Below are 19,935 nucleotides of genomic sequence, written 5' to 3' on the forward strand. Positions count from 1 at the left end.
ATAAGCTAGAGACTATTCCCAAGGCTTCTCCTTATATACAGGAAGCAGACCACATTCTTAAGGCAGCTACTCCGCTGCTCACAGTAGATTCCACCATGGAGTTGATTACCAGTCTCATCATGGGGAATACTATATCTAGCTGCCCAGCCACTCAACCAGGCCCCGCCAACTTGACACACACACTTAACTACCACATGATATTTCTCAGTTTTTTTTGGGGGGGTAGTGGTGGTGGTAAAAGTTAAGTTTTCATATGGGAAGGATGGTCAACATCCATCAATATTGGGTGCAATATTCTGGAATTTTCTTTGCTTACTCTTAATCTACTTTTTCCATAATCAAGTGCTTATTGGCTGTAAACTTTTGCTATTTCTTTATGATCCTACTCTTATCCTTTTAGATTTGATGCTTATAGATGGAACATGATTATTATGCTCCCCTCATGGAACTGAGAACATGTTCTCTAAGGTTCTTCCCTCTTAGCCTCTCTTGTGTAGCTTACCTTCCTCAGCCAGTCCTCCTGGGGCCTAATTTCTGGAGATCTATTCCTAAATTATGGGAGCAAGAGACGGGATTGAAATAAGATTTCAGAATGAGGGAATTGCTGAATGGGGGATGGGCAGCTGAAACAAACAGAAGGGCCATTTGAAGTGAGATAAAATGAAGTGCACAAATCCAAAAATAGTGGTTGACAATAACCCTTAGTTAACTGAAAGATCAATTAACCAGACTCTCCATCCCTCAACCATTTCCATTAATTTCAAAAAAATTCTAAACAAAGTCATTTGAAAAAAAACAAAACAGATGGATGAGGTCTGGGACTTCAAAAGAGGCAAAGTTTAATACAAGATTTTAATGGGACCCACCTGACAAAACAAAGACACGACTTGGGCTTGTGCTGTTGGAAACAAAGAGACAAAGAAATAGAGGCACACAGGACAATGTCTATTGGGCTGAAAGAGCTTAAATGAACCTTTAATGCAATTTATAAAACACTAAAGCATGCACAAGACCTAGAGGACCTGCTTGGAATTAACTTCTGATGTCTTTCACTTCAAAGGCAATCAGGATATAGACCCCATTGAGGCAAATCTTCCCACAATAGTATAGTAGGCATATTTCATGGCCAAGGACCCAGCAAAAGAGTTCATTGCTACAGATCAGACAAGAAAAATGAGGTATTTCTCTGCATTAGAGAAGACAATTTTCCAAATTACTTGCCAGGTCCTACTCAGAACAACCAAATCCAAATGCTGGACCTGAGGGTCAGAGGTCATAGAAAGGAGATGATGTCATTACCAAAAGACAGCAGCCAAACTATATAGATTTTTATTGTCTTTTCTCACAGTTTCTTGAGCTAAGAGATTAACCAGTGATTGCACAATTGGCTACACAGCATAATGGAACCTCAGTGAAATAAGACACAGGCTGTGTTGTGTTATGGTTACGGTCATAGAGTGTAGGGCTGACTCCAAATAGTGCCTAAAAATGTTTGAAACTTGCTTCCATTTGGGCTATACTTAATTGTCAAGGGTATTTAACATGGTGGTAGAACATGACAGCAAGTATCTCCAGCAAATAGGGAGACTAGTCAGACATCAGCACTGCTGTGGTTATAAGTGGTCTGTTGACCTTGGGGCAAGATTTCAGCCAATTGTTTGGGAGAGAAGCAGGGACCAGCCTCTGGGAAGGTGATGCTGGCAGAAATTAGATAGGACGGCAAGGCCTCAGCCAACTAAATCAAGCCAGTTGCTAAAGTTGGTTCTGACTCATGGTGACCCCATGTCAGAGCAGAATAGTGCTCCATAGGGTTTCCAATGACTAATTTTTTATTCAATGACTATTTTCATTCCATTTATTTAATTATTTTTATTCAATGACTAATCTGGAAGTAGATTTCCAGATCTTTCGCTCAAGGTACATTTTATTGGTCTCAAATCTTCAACCTTTCAGTTAGTAGCTGAGTGCATTAATTGTTTGCACCAGCCAGGGACTCCCTCAGACAACTGTTGTTGTTATGTGCCTTTGAGTTGGACCTGACTCATAGCGACCCCTCCTTGGGTTGCTGAGGCAGTATCACTACGGAAGTAGGATTGCCCAACCTTCCTTCCGAGGAATGGCTGGTGGGTTGAACCGCCAGCCAAGTGCCTTAGGCACTAACTACCTGGTATTAAAAGCAGAACTTCCCTCTATAACAGGGGATAAGGATTAAACACTGGAAATGAGAGAAGAAACTTAGTTATATTGGTTTAAGAATTGTGATAGGGATCACCCTGTAGATGTATTGCATAATTGACTTATGCAGCAAGCCTCGTTGTTGAACTTCATGAGTGTGTTAACAGGCTGACTATCCAGATCAGCACAGGCTCAGAAACCAAGGAGTAGAAGGACCCTTAGTGGCTATAGCAGAATAAGGCTTGGAGGAGGGGATGATCAAGTCCTAGGCTTCGCACAAACATGCTTAGCAAAACTTAGCTGCTTTGCATCCATCAGGAGCTCAGGTAGGGAAACCTCAGAAGTACTGACCACACAGCATGTCTTATAAACCTTTACAGTGCTCATGGCTCTAAGCTAGGGAGGCCATAGCAAAGGTGCATTCGGTATTTGTTTCTCTAGATTCATTCCTTCTCCACCTTGTCTGTGCCCAGGGAGGCTGAAGTCTATGGACCAAGCTCCCATACTCTCTGCTGGCTGGGTTTAGCCAATGGGAAGCCATTCCAGTCAGAGGTCAGGTATGTATGTATGTATGTATGTGTGTATTTATCTATCTATCTATTTATCTATTTATCTATCTATCTATCTATCCTGGTTCCTTCCCTGCTGGGCCATGGTATAGGAGTGGTGGCCTTCCTCAACTCAACACTATGTCTCCTTTTAGGTTGTCCCTCCTTCCTCCTCAACCCTATCTGGGTTCTGTGGTGGCTTCCCCGCTGTTACTGGATCCACCCCGTTTTGCCTTTCAATTTCTTACTAGTTTCTGTTAAACCCACTCAGACCTTTGTAAATACAGGCATACCTCAGAGTTATTGCAGGTTCAGTGCCAGACCACTACGATAAAGCAAATACAAAAATAAAAGAACAACAACAACAACAAAAAAAACCAAACTCACTGCCGTGGAGTTGGATCCGACTCACAGCGACCCCTCCTTGGGTTTCTGAGGCGGTATCTCTAGGGAAGTAGATTGCCCAATCTTTCTTCTGAGGAGTGGCTGACTAGCTTTCTGGTTAGCAGTCAAATGCCTTAGGCACTATGCCACCAGATAAAATGAGTCACACAAATCTTTTGGTTTCCTGTTGTGCTGTTGTTATGTGCCATCGAGTCCTCTCGTCTCCGACTCACAGCAACCCCTCCTTGGGTTTCCAAGGCAGTATCACTACGGAAGTAGTTTGCCCAGCCTTCCTTCTGTGGAGTGCCTGGTGGGTTTGAACCACCCGCCTTCTGGTTAGCAGTCAAGTGCCTTAGGCGCTACACCACCAGAGCTCTCTGGTACATAGGAAAGTTATTTTTATACTGTACTATAGTATATTAAACCCATCAGCCACTCCTCGGAAGGAAGATGGGGCAGTCTACTTTTGTAGTGATACTGCCTCAGAAACCCAAGGAAGGGTTGCTATGAGTCAGGTCCAACTCGACGGCACATAACAATGACAACAACAAATAGTATATTAAATGTGGAACAGTATTATGAAAAAGTTTGAAATATTGTGAGAATTATAAAAATGTATGAGCACATACTGTTGGAAAAATGGAGCTGATAGATTTGTTCTATGCATGGTTGCCACAAACCTTCAAGTTATAAAACACACAATATCGGGCAAAGTGCAATAAAGTGAAGTGCAATAAAATGAGGCATACCTATATTCCTTTCATGAAACACCTTTTGAATGTGCTGTCTTGTCAGGATCCAACAAATATGGGGGTGCAACCAGCTTTGACTATTTTATTGTTTTGCTATTTATACTAACACAAAACTGGAAACAAACCGAATGTCCATCAATGGAGGACTAGTTAAATCCATCACAATGTATTCATATTATAAAGTATTATTCAGCCAATGAAAATCATGCTTTTAAAATATTTAATATCATGGGTTAAGGCTCAAAATATAATGGTAAGGGGGAAAAGCATAAGATGTTATGTCCAGAATGATATAAAATACCCCAATATATATTGTTGTTGTTGTTATGTGCCGTCAAGTCAGACCCGACTCATAGTGACTCCTCCTTGGGTTTCTGAGGCAGTATCACTATGGAAGTAGATTGCCCCATCTTCCTTCTGAGGAGTGGCTGGTGGGTTTGAACCACCAGCCTTCTAGTTAGCAGTCAAGTGCCTTAGGCACTATGCTACCAGAGCTCCCAAACCAAACTCTGCCAAGTCAGATCTGACTCCTAGTGACCCCTTCTTGGGTTTCCAAGCAGTATCACTATGGAAGTAGATTGTCCAACCTTCCTTCTGAGGAGTGGCAGGTGGGTTTGAACTGCCAGCCTTCTGGTTAGCAGTCAAATGCCTTAGGAACTATGCCACCAGGGCTTCTCCCCAATATACATATACATATACATATACATACACATATACATACATATATATATACATATACATACATATATATATATATAATAAGTGGAAATCAACAGGGAGAAAATATAGTCAATTATGCAAAATGGTTATCTCTGGTAAGGGTGAAAGTCATTTTTTGTTTTCTTATTATTCTTTCTATATTTCCCAAACATACTATAATAAACATGTTACTCCACAATGAGAAAAGATATTCTAAAAAACAAAACAGGAGAACTGTGATGGGGAAGGACAGCCACACTTGGCAGACACTTGTATTTTAGGGTTTGTCATGGCCTGGTTGGCACACATTCAGTGGTCATATCTGTGCTCTTCTTGGGAGATTAGGCAACCTCGAAAAATCACGAAAATGTCTGTGACAGAAAGGTGGCCCAGAACTTCATGAGTGTGTTGAGTGTGTTGGTGTGGTTCCTTGCCATGCCATTCCATGTCCCAGCAATCATGTCTTCATTATGTTGCATTCTGACCAATGCATTTCTTTCTTTTTAACAGGTACTGATTTGGGTCCAAAAAGGCAAAGTCTCAACTGGTTGAATTATAAGTGAGATTGAAAAAGCATTGTTTCTCCTCCTTGCTCTGGACGTAAATAATCTTATTTATATTTGTGGACTTTGTTTTCACTAAATGGAAAGTCGTATTTTCATGAAGTAACAGGCATCTGGTCATGTGTGATATTGGTATTCTTAGGGGATGACAGTTTTCTTCTTTGGGTCTTGCTTCTTACTGGGGCCCCTATCTCATTTTGCAGAAGACTGCTGTGCTTCAAGGACTTCCTGGGGCCCCTTTAAGCCCCCTGCAGGCCCTGCACTGGAATTCACACTTTGTTGCTTTCCAAGTGAGGCTCATCTATAACATTTTAATGACGGGGGCAATTACTCATGTGCATGAGAAAATCTCTTATAATTCATGCTTGAGTCCTGTCCAAGTTTGAGGTAAGAGATAATTGTGCCTCTGGTTGGGAACTCCATACTCTGTTTATGGTATTTGGGCTTTGTTTGTCTTTCAGTAACTGCACGATTTCCCTCCCTCCCCACTGACTTTTATGGAAATGGTCTTCCTGCTGCCTGAAGTGTGTCATTCTGTGTCTTGCCAAGAAGTAAACCTCTCCATAGAGAAAATGACCCATCTCTTCCCCTCTGCAACCATCTGACTTAATTATGCACTGCGTTTGGCCCCTGGAGAGCCCAGTGAAGAACATAAGGAAGTTCTGGCTTGATCGCCAAGCCCTAGGGTCTTTGTCAATTATCATCTGGCACCCACAAGTCTGGCCAAATTTGCAGGCATGTCTGTCTCTCAAAACATGTCAGGTCTGAAGAGTGAATTATTTTATTTTTTTTGAGCCACTATATATGTAGAACAATCTTTTCCATTTAAACCCACTTTACTCCCTTCCCAACACCCCAGAGCCTCTTGAACACACCTTCCACTCCACATGTGATGCCTGGAAGACTATAGTTGAATCACATTACTCATTTCCCAAGGCTCATGGCATGCATGGAAGCATTGTGTTCTTGCAGGAGGAACAGGGGCTTGCAGGCAGATGGATGTGGATTGGCTAGAGGTGAAGCCTTGGAGGAGCCACTTAAAATTCTCAGCCTCCGTTGTCTCTCCAGTACCATGGAGATAATAAAACTTACCTCATAGGGTTACTATAAGGCAAACATGAGATAATGCATGCAGGAGCAACTTGAAAACTAAAACACAATAAAATATTAGTGAACTTAATGAAGACTGAGAAAAGCAGCACTTGTCAATCATATTCTCAGCCCTTCCCTGCCCTACTCTCTAAAGTAGAAAGAAAATAGCTTTGTTTTCATCTTCTCCTTTTATTAGGATTTTATACCATTGAATTCAAGGATCTAATCAAAGTCATATTTTGCTAACAAATGTTGAAATCTGGATTTGGGGGGTTGTACACAAATTTTATTTCAGTTGCCCCTTTTGATTCTACTCTCCAATCCTTCAGGGGTGTAAGTGGTATTCCTACACCACTTTGAAGAGTTCCATCTTTTGAGGGGCCAACAGCACAACCCTGTTCTGGTGCTTGTTACACTCTCTTGGGGTTGTTTATTTGTCAGTGTCTCATATTAGATTTTAAGAACTGACAAGATCTGTATTACATTCTCCTCTGTATCCCCAGGACTTAGCACAGGGACTAGCGCAAAGGAAGAGAAGAGAAGATTGCTGAAGGAGGGAAGAAAGAGGAAGGGAAGGCACAAGAAAAGGGAAGTAAGGAAGAAATCCAAACTTGATACTCTTAGAGATATAATCAAGGGACATTTGTAACTCTCTATGAAAGCAACCGTTCTGGGAAAATCTATTATTACATCCTGGCTTTTGAGTCTTGTTTTTGTATTTGGGAGGAAATCCATTATTTGTGTTTAGGTATTACCCCATCAATCTGGTCTCTCTATCCCTGTCCCAGACTTCCAGTGGAGTTATGTGGGCAGAATAAGTAGGTCCCTGGTTTGTATCAGTAACTGAAAGCTCAGAGGCAATGACTTATAGTCACTGATGAGGCAATGGAAAGGAAAACCCTCCAAGTCGGAATTGTTGGGCTTCTTCTTTCCCCTTGGCCCTGCATGTCATTGTCTGTATTATGGGGAGACTATAGGAATTTGAAGATGACAGCCAAAAACTGCTGTAAGTGGGTTCATACACACACACACACACACATTTGTTATTGTTGTTATGTGCCGTCAAGTGCCTTAGGCACTACACTACCAGAGCTCCATATATATGCATGTATATATATATATATATATATATATGAAAAATAACCAACTCCATATATATATATAACATTATGGCAATAAGGAGTTATGTTGGTTTGATGTCAAAGACATGTGTTGATGGATTTTCTCATTGAAGTGAAGTTTGTCTTGATTTTAATAGTTGTTACAGAGATCAATACTTTGTATTTTGAATGGTCTTACTTAAAATTTGACTTAGGCACAAGACAGCGACAGGAAAAGAGTGCTATCCTTAGGATCTGGCTTTTAATTCCAGCTCTGCTAATTACTGGCTGAGTGATCCTAACCAACTTACTAAATCTTTCTAAAGCTCAGTTCTTTACTCTTTAAAGTGGGAGCCATAATACCTTCATGTCTTGCTTGTTGGGAGGTTTAAATAACTTGATGTACATAAAAGCACAGTGCCTAGCCCATAATACACCTTCGATATGTGTGGGGGAGGAGGGTGGGTGAATGACCTCTGTTTTTTTTTTTTTTTGAGTACTATGTTATTGTGTGTTAGGTGAAAGTTTACACAGCAATTAGGTTCCCATTTAACAATTTTTGTACAAATTGTTCCATGACTTGCTTACATTTTCCACAATGTGTCAGTATTCTCATTATTTTCATTCTGTTTCCATTAATCTAGCTTCCCTGCCCCTCCTTGCATTCCCATCTTTGCTTTAGGATAAATGTTAATCATTTGGTCTCATATAGTTGATTACTTAAGGAAGCACAGTATTCACAAGTAATACTGTTTATTTTATAAACCAATCCATTATTTGGATGAAAGGTGACCTCCAGAAGTGACTTCTGTTCCAGGTTCAAAGGGTATTTGAGGGATTATCTTGGGAGTTCTTCCAGTTTTTATCAGTCCAGTAAATCTGTTCTTTTTTCAGGAATTTGAGTGTGGTGGTACATTTTTCTCCCATTTTCTCTGGGACCTTCTGTTGGATTCCTGGTCAGAAGATTGGTCTTAGTAGTTGGGTATCATCTAGTTCTTCTGGTCTTAGGCCAGACCCATGAGCTCATGGTTCATGTGGGCTATTAGTCCTGTGGACTAGTTTCTTGTTTGAGTTTTTGGTTTCCTTCATTTTCTTTTGTTCCACGTGAGAAGAAACCAACAGTTTTATCTTAGATGGCCACTTGCAAGCTTTTAAGACCCCAGACACTACCCACCAAACGAGGATGTAGAACACTATCTTTATGAACTATGCCATCCAGTTGACAGAGTTGTCTCAAAAGACTATGGCCCTAAGCCTTTTAATCCAGTAAATCAATCCCACGAGGTGTTTGGATACGCCTAGGAAGTCTCTGAGACCATGCCCCCTTTCCTGTGTTTTAAGGGCTTCAGGTAACCTTGGAAACTGGCATGGTCTGCAGTTCCCTAATCACTTAGAAGAAACTGATAATAATCCCTGTTCTACTAGAAGCACATAAACTTCTCCAGGTGGTTAATGGTTACAAGGAGCTTCAGAAGGACGACAACAGGTGAAATGGCCAGTGGATGTAGTAACACTTTTTGTAAACAAATACATGCAAATAATAATGCTTTCTCTTCTTCCCAGTGATGGAAAAAAGCAAACAAGCATACATGCCTAAAATCCACTACTCTGATCGGTCATCTGACTGTGTTTCCTCCCAATCCTGATCCACATGCAGACATTTAGTTTACACACAAGTAACATCAGAATGCAAAAACTTTGAAACATTTTCCTTTTTAAGCTATCTCATCTTCTGAAGGGCCGGGACAGGGCAGCTAGATATCCTTAGGGCTGGACACTTCATGCCATGCTCATAAAGTAAGAGTAGAAGAGGCCATTGTCTCTGTTGATTTGTAGTTAGCAAGGGGGACAGTTTTTCCCTCCAGGAGACATTTGGCAACATCTGATATTTTTGGCTGGCACAACCCGGGGTGGGAGCTCCTGGCTTCTAGGGGATAGAGACCAGAGATATGGCTGAAACATCCTACAACATACAGGACAGCTCCGCATGATAAGGAATCATTCAACCAACACTGTCAATGGTCTCGAGGTTGAGAAGTACCACTTTAGAGAAAGGACTTTTAATCTGAAGGCCATGAAGTCAAAGAACCCCCTGAAAGTGCATGCAACATTTTTGTGTATAGGGACTTTGGAGAAATTCCAAAGCTTTGATGAAATCCTCAAAGGGCAAGCATGGGTCAGAAGCGCTGGTGCAGTGTGAGCAAACGCCTCCCAGGCCTGTTGGACTTGGCTATGGCAGAACTGATGGTGTTACAGGCATGTGCCCAACAGTAGGGGCAGTGGTCAGTGTGGAACAGAGAAAAACCAAATCAGGGAGGCAAACTGGAGCTCTCCCTAGGCGAGGCTGTGCCCTGACAAGTATTTACAGTTTTCCTGCCAGGTCCCTATGGTAGAGACTGACACCTGGATCTGTCAGAGTGTGTTGCTATTAAACTTTGGAATCATGTTAACTTGCAGGGCTGTGGGTGCTCAATGAGGAGTATCATTTCTTTCCAACTAGATCTGTCTTTCAACAGGGTAACCATAAATTCATCATTATACCCCTTAGAGGCAGGGGCTGGCTGACCCTAACCACTTATTAAATATCTCTGAAGCTCAGTTCTTTTCTCTTTCAGAAGCTCTGTCTTGGTGAATAAATCCTTTCTGATTTCTGAGAGCATTCTTGTCAAAAGAGGTTTTTCCACTGTGATGATGGTGACTACCACTAACTGAGGACCCACTCTGTAGCCAGTGCTCTGCTAGGGATCTGGCATGCATCTCTCACTCACAGCATTGGTATCTCCATTGCTTAGCAGTACCTGGCAAAGAAGGGCAGATTACCCAACAAGCAAGGTCAGTATGGGCTCACTTATGCTTACTTACTAATCTGTAGTGAACTATTTCACATGGGTTTTGTCATATCTTTGATGTGTGCCACAATGAGTCCTTGGGTGGTGGAAATGGTTAATGTGCTTAGCTGCCAACCGAAAGGTTAGAGGTTCAAGTTTATGCAAAGGTGCTTCTGAAGAAAGGCCTGAGGAAAAATCAGCCCCCTGATACACATGGAGTCTCTATGAGTTAGAACTGACTTATCGGCAAATGTTTTTGGATACTGAGCAAGAAAATTGAACCTATTTAATCAACAGAAGCATGCCACTTCATGTTACAGGATATTTCTTCTTACAAATTAGCATCTTAGTTGTCAGTTTCATGCTTCAAGTTACTATAAGCTTGGCCAATGTGAGCTGGCCTCCCTAAATCTGACTATCTCTGGGACAATGACAAGATTGTATGTCAGAGTCTGCAAGGCTGGGAGGCAGTTACTAGTATGCCATGTGTTTACTGTGAAAATGTTGTCTTAGTGGACCTCTTAAAAGAGGGGGAGCCAGTCAGCCTTTCCCTAGTAACACCTTATCTCTCTCTACCCCTTAATTTAGCCACTAACCCTGGAGGACCTAAGGGAGATTCAATGAGACTGACATTCTAGTCCTTGGCTTGTTTGCTCTCAGGACTACTCTTTGCCCCTCTCCTGCTGTCTCCTGTATCACTGAGGGAGGAGGATGGAAGCTGATCCCGCAGACTGTTTCTCAGGTTCCTATGGCTAGGTTTGGCCAATGGGATGTACCGGCATGGGACTGGAAGGTGGGCAGAAGGGGAAGGCTGGGGGATTTCTCCTCATCTCTCTCAGCCTTGGGCAACATCTCAGCCAGTCAATCCAGTTTTGTGATATCTAAAGCTTATCAAGATTGGAGGGAGAGACTCATTAACAACTTAGGATAAGAAGATGGCACAACTTTTCTTGTTGAATATGAAGTGACAATGGGCTCAAGTGTGGCAAGGATTGTGAGGATGGCTCAGCACCAGGCAGTGTTTCGTTCTGTTGTATGTAGGGTCACTATGAGTTGGGGCCATCTCAACAGCACCTAACAACAACAACAAAGCTCATATACAATTTGGTGGATCCTTTTGAGGAAAGAGAATACAGAGTTATGCATACAAAATGAGATCCAGGGTCCTGGAAGGAGCCCGTGAAGGTGGGGATCCCTGAAGCTTGTTAAGCTCATCACCTGCAGAGTCAATCTGCCGCTGCCACGGCTTCAGCTCCCTCCAATGAAGCTGCCAAGACTCCTGCTTCCACAGGGTGACCTAGCTTTTGGGTTCCAGGAAAACCAACTCCTCCCTTTGCCCCTGCAGTCTGGAAGTGGTGGCAGTTTCTGCTTCTTGGCTTGCCTCACTTTCTCCCACTTAATGTCTCAGCTCTTCCATCACCTGTGTAACCAATTATTTTTATTCGATTTCCTCTGTGTTAAATGTTGAGAGTGATTTCTTGTTTTCCTGATTGGACCTTTACTGATAAAACAAGTCAAACAATATATATACAAAATATAATTCCTTTGTGATTCATTACACATAGTTGGGAGACATTTTGCTTGGTATGGGTAAATAACTAATTAGAAAACAGCTCAATTCTATGGGATGTAGGGCATTCATTCCTCCTCAAATTTTGGGATACTTTGTTGGATTTTAAGAAAGCTCTGGTGATGCAGTGGTTAAGGCATTCGGCTGCTAACCAAAAGGTTGGTGGTTTGAACCCGTCAGCTGCTCTGTGGGAGAACGCTGAGGCAGTCTGCTTCCATAAAGATTTATAGTCTTGGGAACCCTGTGGAGCAGTTCTGCTCTCTCCTATTGTGTCTCTATGAGTCATAATTAACTAGATGCCAGTGGGTTTTGGTGGATTTTATGGTACCGCTTGGAAGGAGCCCTTAATTTTAAGAAAATCAGAAAAGGGTGTTTCAATTTCTGAGACAAGGCTGAATAAGCTGGGGAGTGCTGACAGCCCAAAGGGTAATTCATTTCTTCAAATGTGCACTGAGTACCCAGCGGAAGTGGGGCTTGCTGACATTCAGCCACGGACACACAGTCATAGCTGTTAAGAAACGTAAGCTCTAGTCCAAGGACAGACCCCAAATGCGTGTTCTCACTATATTGTGGGGTCGTATTGAATGTGATGCTAAGGAACTGGCACGGGGGCAGTGAGGGACTTTTCGCTGGAAGTGCTTTGAGTAACTACCGTGTGTTTAGACAAACAGTGCTGCCGCTGATGAGGACACTCGCAGGAAGACTGGTTAAGAAGCGATGGCAGTAGCCCAGGCCGGAGATTGAGAGGTTTTTCCTGGGGTCTGGGGCAGTGAGGATGGAGGGAGGGGGCTGATGCGACTCTGTAAAGAGGTGGTGAAATAGAAGGAGGAGTCAGGAATGCCTGAGCTTTCTATTTTCAGTGGAGAGGGAGGTGATACTACCAATAAGCCAAAGCAAGAAACATGCATGGATGAGTAGGTTTTGATGGGGAAGTTGAGAGTTTGTATATGAACAGCTGTTTTGGAGGCCAGGTGTGGAGATCTACCAGGTGGCTGGCTCTGCTGCTCTGGATTCAGGAGAGAGAAAGTTGAGTAGGAGTGGAAGATCCTGGTTCATATGAGAGTAGGAGATATCTGGAACTAGGGGGCAGCTGGGACATCTCCTAGGAAGATTTTGGAAAGAGAAGAGGCTCTGAGAAGCAAGGTCCAGAAAGCCTACACCCAGAAGTGACTAGAAGAAGGGATCAGTTGGTGTGAACTAGAGGGTGCCAGGCGAGTGGGCAGAGTGTCATTTCTGGAGCAACTTTCCAGAAGTTGTAGGTGGGTCAAAGTAGGAAGAGCTAAAGTGGGCTGAATAAAGCAAGACCACTGGATTTGGGACATTCACTAGTGATTTTCAGGGAACAGTTCAGTCATGTGGGGAAGGCAGGAAGGGCTTTACAGAGACTGAAGGGTGACTACTAGGTGAGAAGCAGTAGTGAGTGGGAGGTTATCTGAGCAAACTACAGTTATAGAAGACAGATGGTTCCTGAATGGGGACAGAGTGCAGGGCAAGTTCTTTTCATTTCTTTCTTTTCAAATATGAGATGTTTGCAGAATGTTTGTGTGAGGAGTGAGAGTCAGAAGACAGGAGAGAGTGTGATAATAGACGGAAATGAGAGACTGTCTTCATGTGTGAGGGCCTTCCTTTCCAAGCAAACAGCTTGGAGCAGGACTCTCCATCCTGACTGAGCTGGGAGCATCAGCGTCTCTGCCACCATGAGCTATAATTCTAACCAGAAGTGTTCCTGGGTGGTAAACGAGCTGGACTGACTGGAGGTTGTATTCAGAGCTTTGTAGGCATGTTGTTATCTAGAAGTAATTGACCCTCTTGATGAAAAAAGAAACAAAAAAAGGTGATGTCTATGTTCTTAAACCATGTATTGATGCCTCTGTTGTGTGCCATAATTGCCCTCCTAGAGATTGAAATTGTCAAATCATCGCTGGGCCTTGTAGATTCTGATTGGGAACTGGGCACGGGGCCAGTGCAGCTTGTCAAACCAGGCTAGGTGGGAATGTGCCCGGGGCTGCTGCGAACAAAGCTCTGATCTGTGTGTATGGGCTTGTTTGACTGGGGATCGTTTTTACTTTCCATCAAAGGGACACTTGAGCCTCCCATGTAGGTAATAGCTTTGGGTTCATCCTTACTGCTCTGTTTGCGTTGGTTACTGGTGCTCAGCAGAGGAAGCCTCTGTCTTGGTGAATGAATCCTTTCTATTTCTGAGAGCATTCTTGGCAAAAGAAGGTTTTTCCACTGTAATGGTGGTGACTACCACTTACGGAGGACCCACTCTGTAGCCAGTGCTCTGCCAGGGACCTGGCACGCATCTTTCACTCAGCAAACTGGCCAGGATGACATTATGATTTCCATGTTACAGACCAGGAAACTGAGGCTCACCGGGGTTGGATGAGTTGTGCAGTGTCAGACAACTGATAAATTGCAGAGCTGGGGCTTTTGTTGCGTAGTTCTTCCTCTAAGAAAACCGGTCGGTGTTGTCTGCCTCTCACTCAGTACTGTGTTCTGATTCTCTGGCATGTGTCCATTTACCTGGTATTAAACAGCCCTCACAACAGCCCACTTAGGCCACATGACTTACTCCTCCATTGCTTCTTTCAGAATAGATGTTCCAAACAAACATAGCAATAAAACTCCTCCAAACATGTCTCCTTGCCTTCCGTCTCTTCCCCGCCAGTCTGCCTTTACAGTGCTGCAGAGGGAGTGTCCTTAAAGACACATCTGACTTGTCACTCACCTGTTTGAAACTCTGGATGGTTCCCTTTGGCTATTGGATGAAGGGCAAGCTCCCTACCTTGGGACATAGGGAAGCCCTTTATGATTTGCCCACCTCTCTGCTCTCATCCTCTACAGTCCCTGCCTCCTGACCACTCACTGTTTTTCCAACAAGGAAACTGAACAGGTTCCCATCTTCCTTTATACCTCTGAGTCTCTGCTCAAGAGATGCTTTCTGCCTGTCATGTTTTTACCTCTTTTCGGTTTCATGAACCCAAATGGCACCTCTTCTGTAACACCATCTTCAATTGCCAAGGTGAAATTTGTTCTAGAACTTTCCATATTGGCTTTTCCTTGATTAAGTGCCTGACTTCCCTCTAGATGATAAGCTTTCTAAATGAATGAGCAAAGTCCTGCACGTCATGCTGTACTTGAGGTCAATTCTGGGTCTATCAAACAGTTAGCACTCAGTAAATGTACTTCCATCGGGACTCTGGATTTGCAGATGCTATTGAGTTTGATGATCTTGGAGGCTGGTGGGTGCTAACTATGGTGCCATACCTAATCATGATGTTTAAAGCTGAAACTGGTTGGCGATGGCTGGGATGGGGAGGGAGAGTCTATATAAACTTTAAACTAGACAAAGCTCAACCTATTCATTAAGAACTATACCATCATGTCTTCTACCCCCAAAGAGGTTTTAGGGATCATTGAAAAATGTTATACAGGGAACATTTTATGGTCTCCTGGACAAACAGAGCAGGTATTAAATTAGATGAGCTTAATTAAGCCTCCATTATTTCAAGTTGATCATTGTTGTCATGGAAATGGAGCCCCAATATCACATACTCCTTTCCTCCTGCAACCTTAACATGCTATTACAACACATGTATTGAACCAAATATCATATTCTGCATTTCAGGTAGATGCTTCTAAGCCTCTATAAACTCAATAACTCTATCTCTGTGAGGTACAGAATATTATATTCTTAGCTTAGGTATAAGAGAACTGAGGTTCAATACAGTTTTCAAAGATTTTATCCTTTGAAGATAAATAAAGCATTAACCTTCATTTATTTCCACTTGTAAAGCTGATTTTCAACATAGGCAGAGGTCCATAAAATGACCATTTGAAGGCCCAGTGGATAAGTCACCCTCATTACAGTGTCACTTTTAACATCCCCAGGAGAGCTAGAGACCTCCTTTTCATTCTTCACTACCCTCTGGCTTTGCCCTTAGGGATGTGTACCTGTCTGTATCTTTTCCTAGGTATGAGCTTGTGTGGGGCTGCCGGGGTGTGTCTCTCTTTTTTTTTTTTTTGGTTTCCACTTATTAGTGTTAAACCCATTGCCATCAAGGCAATGCCAACTCATAGCAAGCCTATGGGGACAGAGTAGATCATCCTCACAGGGTTTCCAAGGCAGTAAGTCGTTATGGAAGCAGAGTGCCCTATCTTTTTCCCACAGAGCAACTGGTGGGTTCAAACCACCAATGTTTTGTTTAGCAGCCAAGCACTTAACCATTGTGCCACCAGATCTCCTTTAATTAGTGTTAGCGTTGGCTTATATGAGGTTCTCGGTGCTGTGTTTCTTTCATGGTGCTTCACCTGCCTCCTTTTTTGAGTTTTTAATACTTGTTTTCCCCAAAAATGTAGTCTAGGATTTTAAATCTATTCATGACTGGACTTAGAAAAAGCCCTTTAATTCAGGCATTGTGATGACTTTTGAACAGGGAGGAGCAATCACATTCCACGGTGAATGAAATACACCAAAGTAGCGACGTCTTGGGTGACTGTGAGACTGCCTGTTCTCCTTTCTAGTTTCTTATGCAAACTGGGCAGGTGTACTGTCACTCCTTGGCTCGTGCGCTATCACTGATGATCTCCAGGTAGATAGGCTTTCAGCAGCCTCTGACTTGTCATTCTGGCCCCGCTCTCCAGATTCCTGTCGCGAATATCTTGTATTAGCCACTTGCAGAACGTTAGACCTGGGAGGGCCAGTGGTGGCCATCCGATTCCAGTGCTCCCTCATTTTCCAGACACATCTCAGTGAAGGCCAGGTCAGGGAAGAGATTCCCCAAAGTCACATAGAGAGTTAGAAGCAGAGATGCCATTGGACTATTCTCTCTAGTCCTTCAGCCCTCAGCCTGGTACCATTAGGATTCTTTGTACTTTTCCCAAATTTAGCTTTATTAATAGGCCCTTGGTAATGTAACAATAACAACAACAACAACAAAAAACCAAAACCCATTTGCTGTTGAGTCGCTATTGACCTATGATGACCCCATATATGTCAGAGTAGAACTGTGCTCCGTAGGACTTTCAATGACTGGTTTTTGGGAAGTAGATGGCCAGGTTTTCTTCTGAGGCACGTCTTAGTGGACTTGAAGCCCCAACGTTTTGGTCGGCAGTCTAGCCTGTTAACTGTCTGCACCATTCAGGGACTTGCAGTTAATGTCAACCCCTGATGAGCTCCTCTGAGTGACTGAGCATCCCTGTCCAGGGTTTTGTCAGTGCGCCTTCTGGAGCACACAGGTGTTGGAAGCCCTGTGTCCTTCCAGTGCCCTCTTCAACATCTCTACCTTGTCTTATTCTGCCAAAAATCAAGTGCGATTTTCTTTAGATGTGGAGTCAGTGGGAGCGAACGGGTCTGCTCTGCTCAAAAGGAAGAAGCTTAAACTGCAGATATACAATTTGACTGAGGGATGTTGCAGAATCTTGATGCTCTCTCCAGCGTGGCTTCACGATGGCTGCTTTCTCCTGTGAGTGTATTGGCACATTGCTTTGACAAACAAAAAAGCTTTGTTTTCTCTCAGCTCTCGCAAGACATATATGTGCATATATCTTTTCAAAGAACATGAGCAGAGAATTAGTCACAAGAGTCATTCATTGGTCTTGATAAGACATGACCTAGAAATGGAGCTCTTGGATTTCAAAACTGTGGCCAGTGTAGAGTAAGTGGAACCCTACTAAATTAGAAAATGGGAAAAAGGTTTACAAAATCTATCCCAAGCTTTGACTGAATGTTAAACAGATCTGCTTTTTCATTCCACTAGAGGAAAAAGAAAAAGTGAAAAAGAAGAGATTTGATTGACTTTTGTTTCTCATTATTTTTCCATTTCACTCATTTCTATACTTCTGGTTTCCAACTGTGACTAGGGAAAGTGCCAAGATATCATGGAAGGTAGTCCCCCTGGAATTTCAGCATGACCAAAGGCTGAAAATATGAAAACTCCACCAAATGAAAAAATCTCAAGGCCAGGCCTGTTGTGCACACCAGGAGTTTAGGGCACTGCTCTCAGACTTTTTAACGTTATTGCATTTTTATTTTTGGCCAAACTAAATATTGGAATATTTTCTAGTTTACTGATATGTCTTCTTAAAGGAGGGAAACTGGCCATTATGTGGGGAAGGAGGCATGGAGGCACAAAGAATAACCACTATTTTAGCTCCTATTATATTATTTTATTTCACAGAATCCTCATAAAAATTCTATGATGATTCGTTTCATAAGTGGGGAAATTGAGGCTTATAGATTTTTGAGTTTCCTATGGTCATAGCTTAATAAGAGGGAGAACTGGGACTCAAAAATGAATTTGATTCCAAAGCTCATTCCCTTTCCTTTTTGCTGCAGATTGGCCTGGTGATCTGCTATGAATGATTAACTGATAGCTCAGAGCCTTGAAAACCCTATGGAGAAATTCTACTCAGCACGCATGGGATTATCATAGATTGTAATTGGTTAAACAACAACTAACAACAATAACAACAACATTCCTTTCATACTCCTATTCCTTGGTTGTAGATTTGGAAAAAACACAAAAGGCTGTGCTTTTTCTATCTTTACTGGTCTTGATAATCCCAGACCTCTGATTCATTTAGTTGTTCCTTAAAGTGATAGTAATTAATTTATTCTACTAAGCTAGAAATATTGACCAAGACTTGAGATTCTTAAGTACATGTTAGATGCTAAACTGGGGTTAGGACCATGGTATCTATGTCTCTGATTGTGATTCAGTGATGATTTATGACATCATGGCTTTCCTTTAAGGCCATGAGGTCAAGCGGCCTGGAACCACCACTAACCTGGGAAGGTTGTGCAGGTGAATAAATAATGTGTGGTCAGGAGACTGGAGATTAAATTCCAGCTTTGCTACTAACTTTTGGGTGACCTTGAAGAATTTTTGCCTCCTTTCTCAATCTGAATTTCTCCATATAAACAATGAGAGGGTGGAGTTCAGACTTTAAAGTAAGACTCTAATATTCTGTGATCTTGTTGCACCTGATTTGAAAGGAAGCTTCATGAAGGCAGACTTTGTCTTATTTACTGTTGTATCTCAGCACTTAGAATGTGTGCTAGCACACAGTTAGCATTTAGTTTATTCTGAATATATGAGCGAGTCCATTTCCTTTAATAGCACAATACCGATTAGTCAGTTGTTACATGTTGAGCACCTACTATGTACCAGGTGCTGTACAGGCCACCAGAAACCCTTAGATTTGTTGCTAACGTACCCCGTATTACCAGGAAGCATAATTTCTTTTTCATTCTCTATCAAGTACTGCTTTCAATTAGGTCATAAAATGATCTTTGAAAATAGTCAATATTCAGATTTATTATTACTTGAATATCTACTAAAGATGAGCAGGAATCCTAGTCAGTCAATGATGCTTCTACTGTTTGCTCCCTAAGAGCTTTGCCACATTGTCTTGATCTCTGGTTAGAAGTACTACAAAGGTAATACAAGTGGTGGCTGTCTCCAATATTACCACCTCTTCTAGGGTCCCAACTGGGAGGAGGAGGAGGTGAACCAAGATGGTAGCAAAAGTAAACTCCATACTGCTAATGAATGGAATTCTAATGTTGTCACTTATTTTAAAGAATTTTCAGTGGCTTATTTTGGAAAGATAAGGGAAAGAAAGACAATGACTAAGAAATGGTTACTCCAGCCCAACTTGGGAGGGCCAGGTATGGGTTCCACTAACTTCTTCCCCCTTAAGCAATGGTTCTAATACATAAATATGACCATATGACCATGTTCCTCCCCTGACTATATTCTTCATTGCCTCTTCTATTGTCCTCAGGATGAAATTCAAGCTCCTTAATACTTCATTTGCAGAAAGAAAAATGGGAAATCCATGCTCTTATGCTTTGCCTGTCACAGGGTATGGTGCCATTTGCTTGGAGGGAGACATTGCTAATTGAATCATAGCAGAATTGAGGGTCAACTTTCTCTCACTCAGTTACTCGCTCACTCACTCACTCACTCACTCACGTGTTCATTGCCTTGTTCTTCATTTTTTTCCTTTACTGTCATCTTCTCCATTCATCATCCCATCCATCTACTTAAGCACTTGTTCATTCCCTAATTTTCTGAATTACTCATGTGACATTTATTGATTACTTATTTTTTTCTCCCTCCATCTTTCTCTTTATCTCTTTCTGTTTGAGTCCTCTCTTATTTGCCTCTTGTGGTAGTTATGTTTGTGTGTCAACTTGGCTGGGCCTGGTTGAGTG

Source organism: Orycteropus afer, unplaced genomic scaffold (assembly GCF_000298275.1).
Source record: "Orycteropus afer afer isolate SDZICR_OR568_19922 unplaced genomic scaffold, OryAfe1.0 scaffold00320, whole genome shotgun sequence".
In the NCBI taxonomy this organism is placed as follows: Eukaryota; Metazoa; Chordata; class Mammalia; order Tubulidentata; family Orycteropodidae; genus Orycteropus; species Orycteropus afer.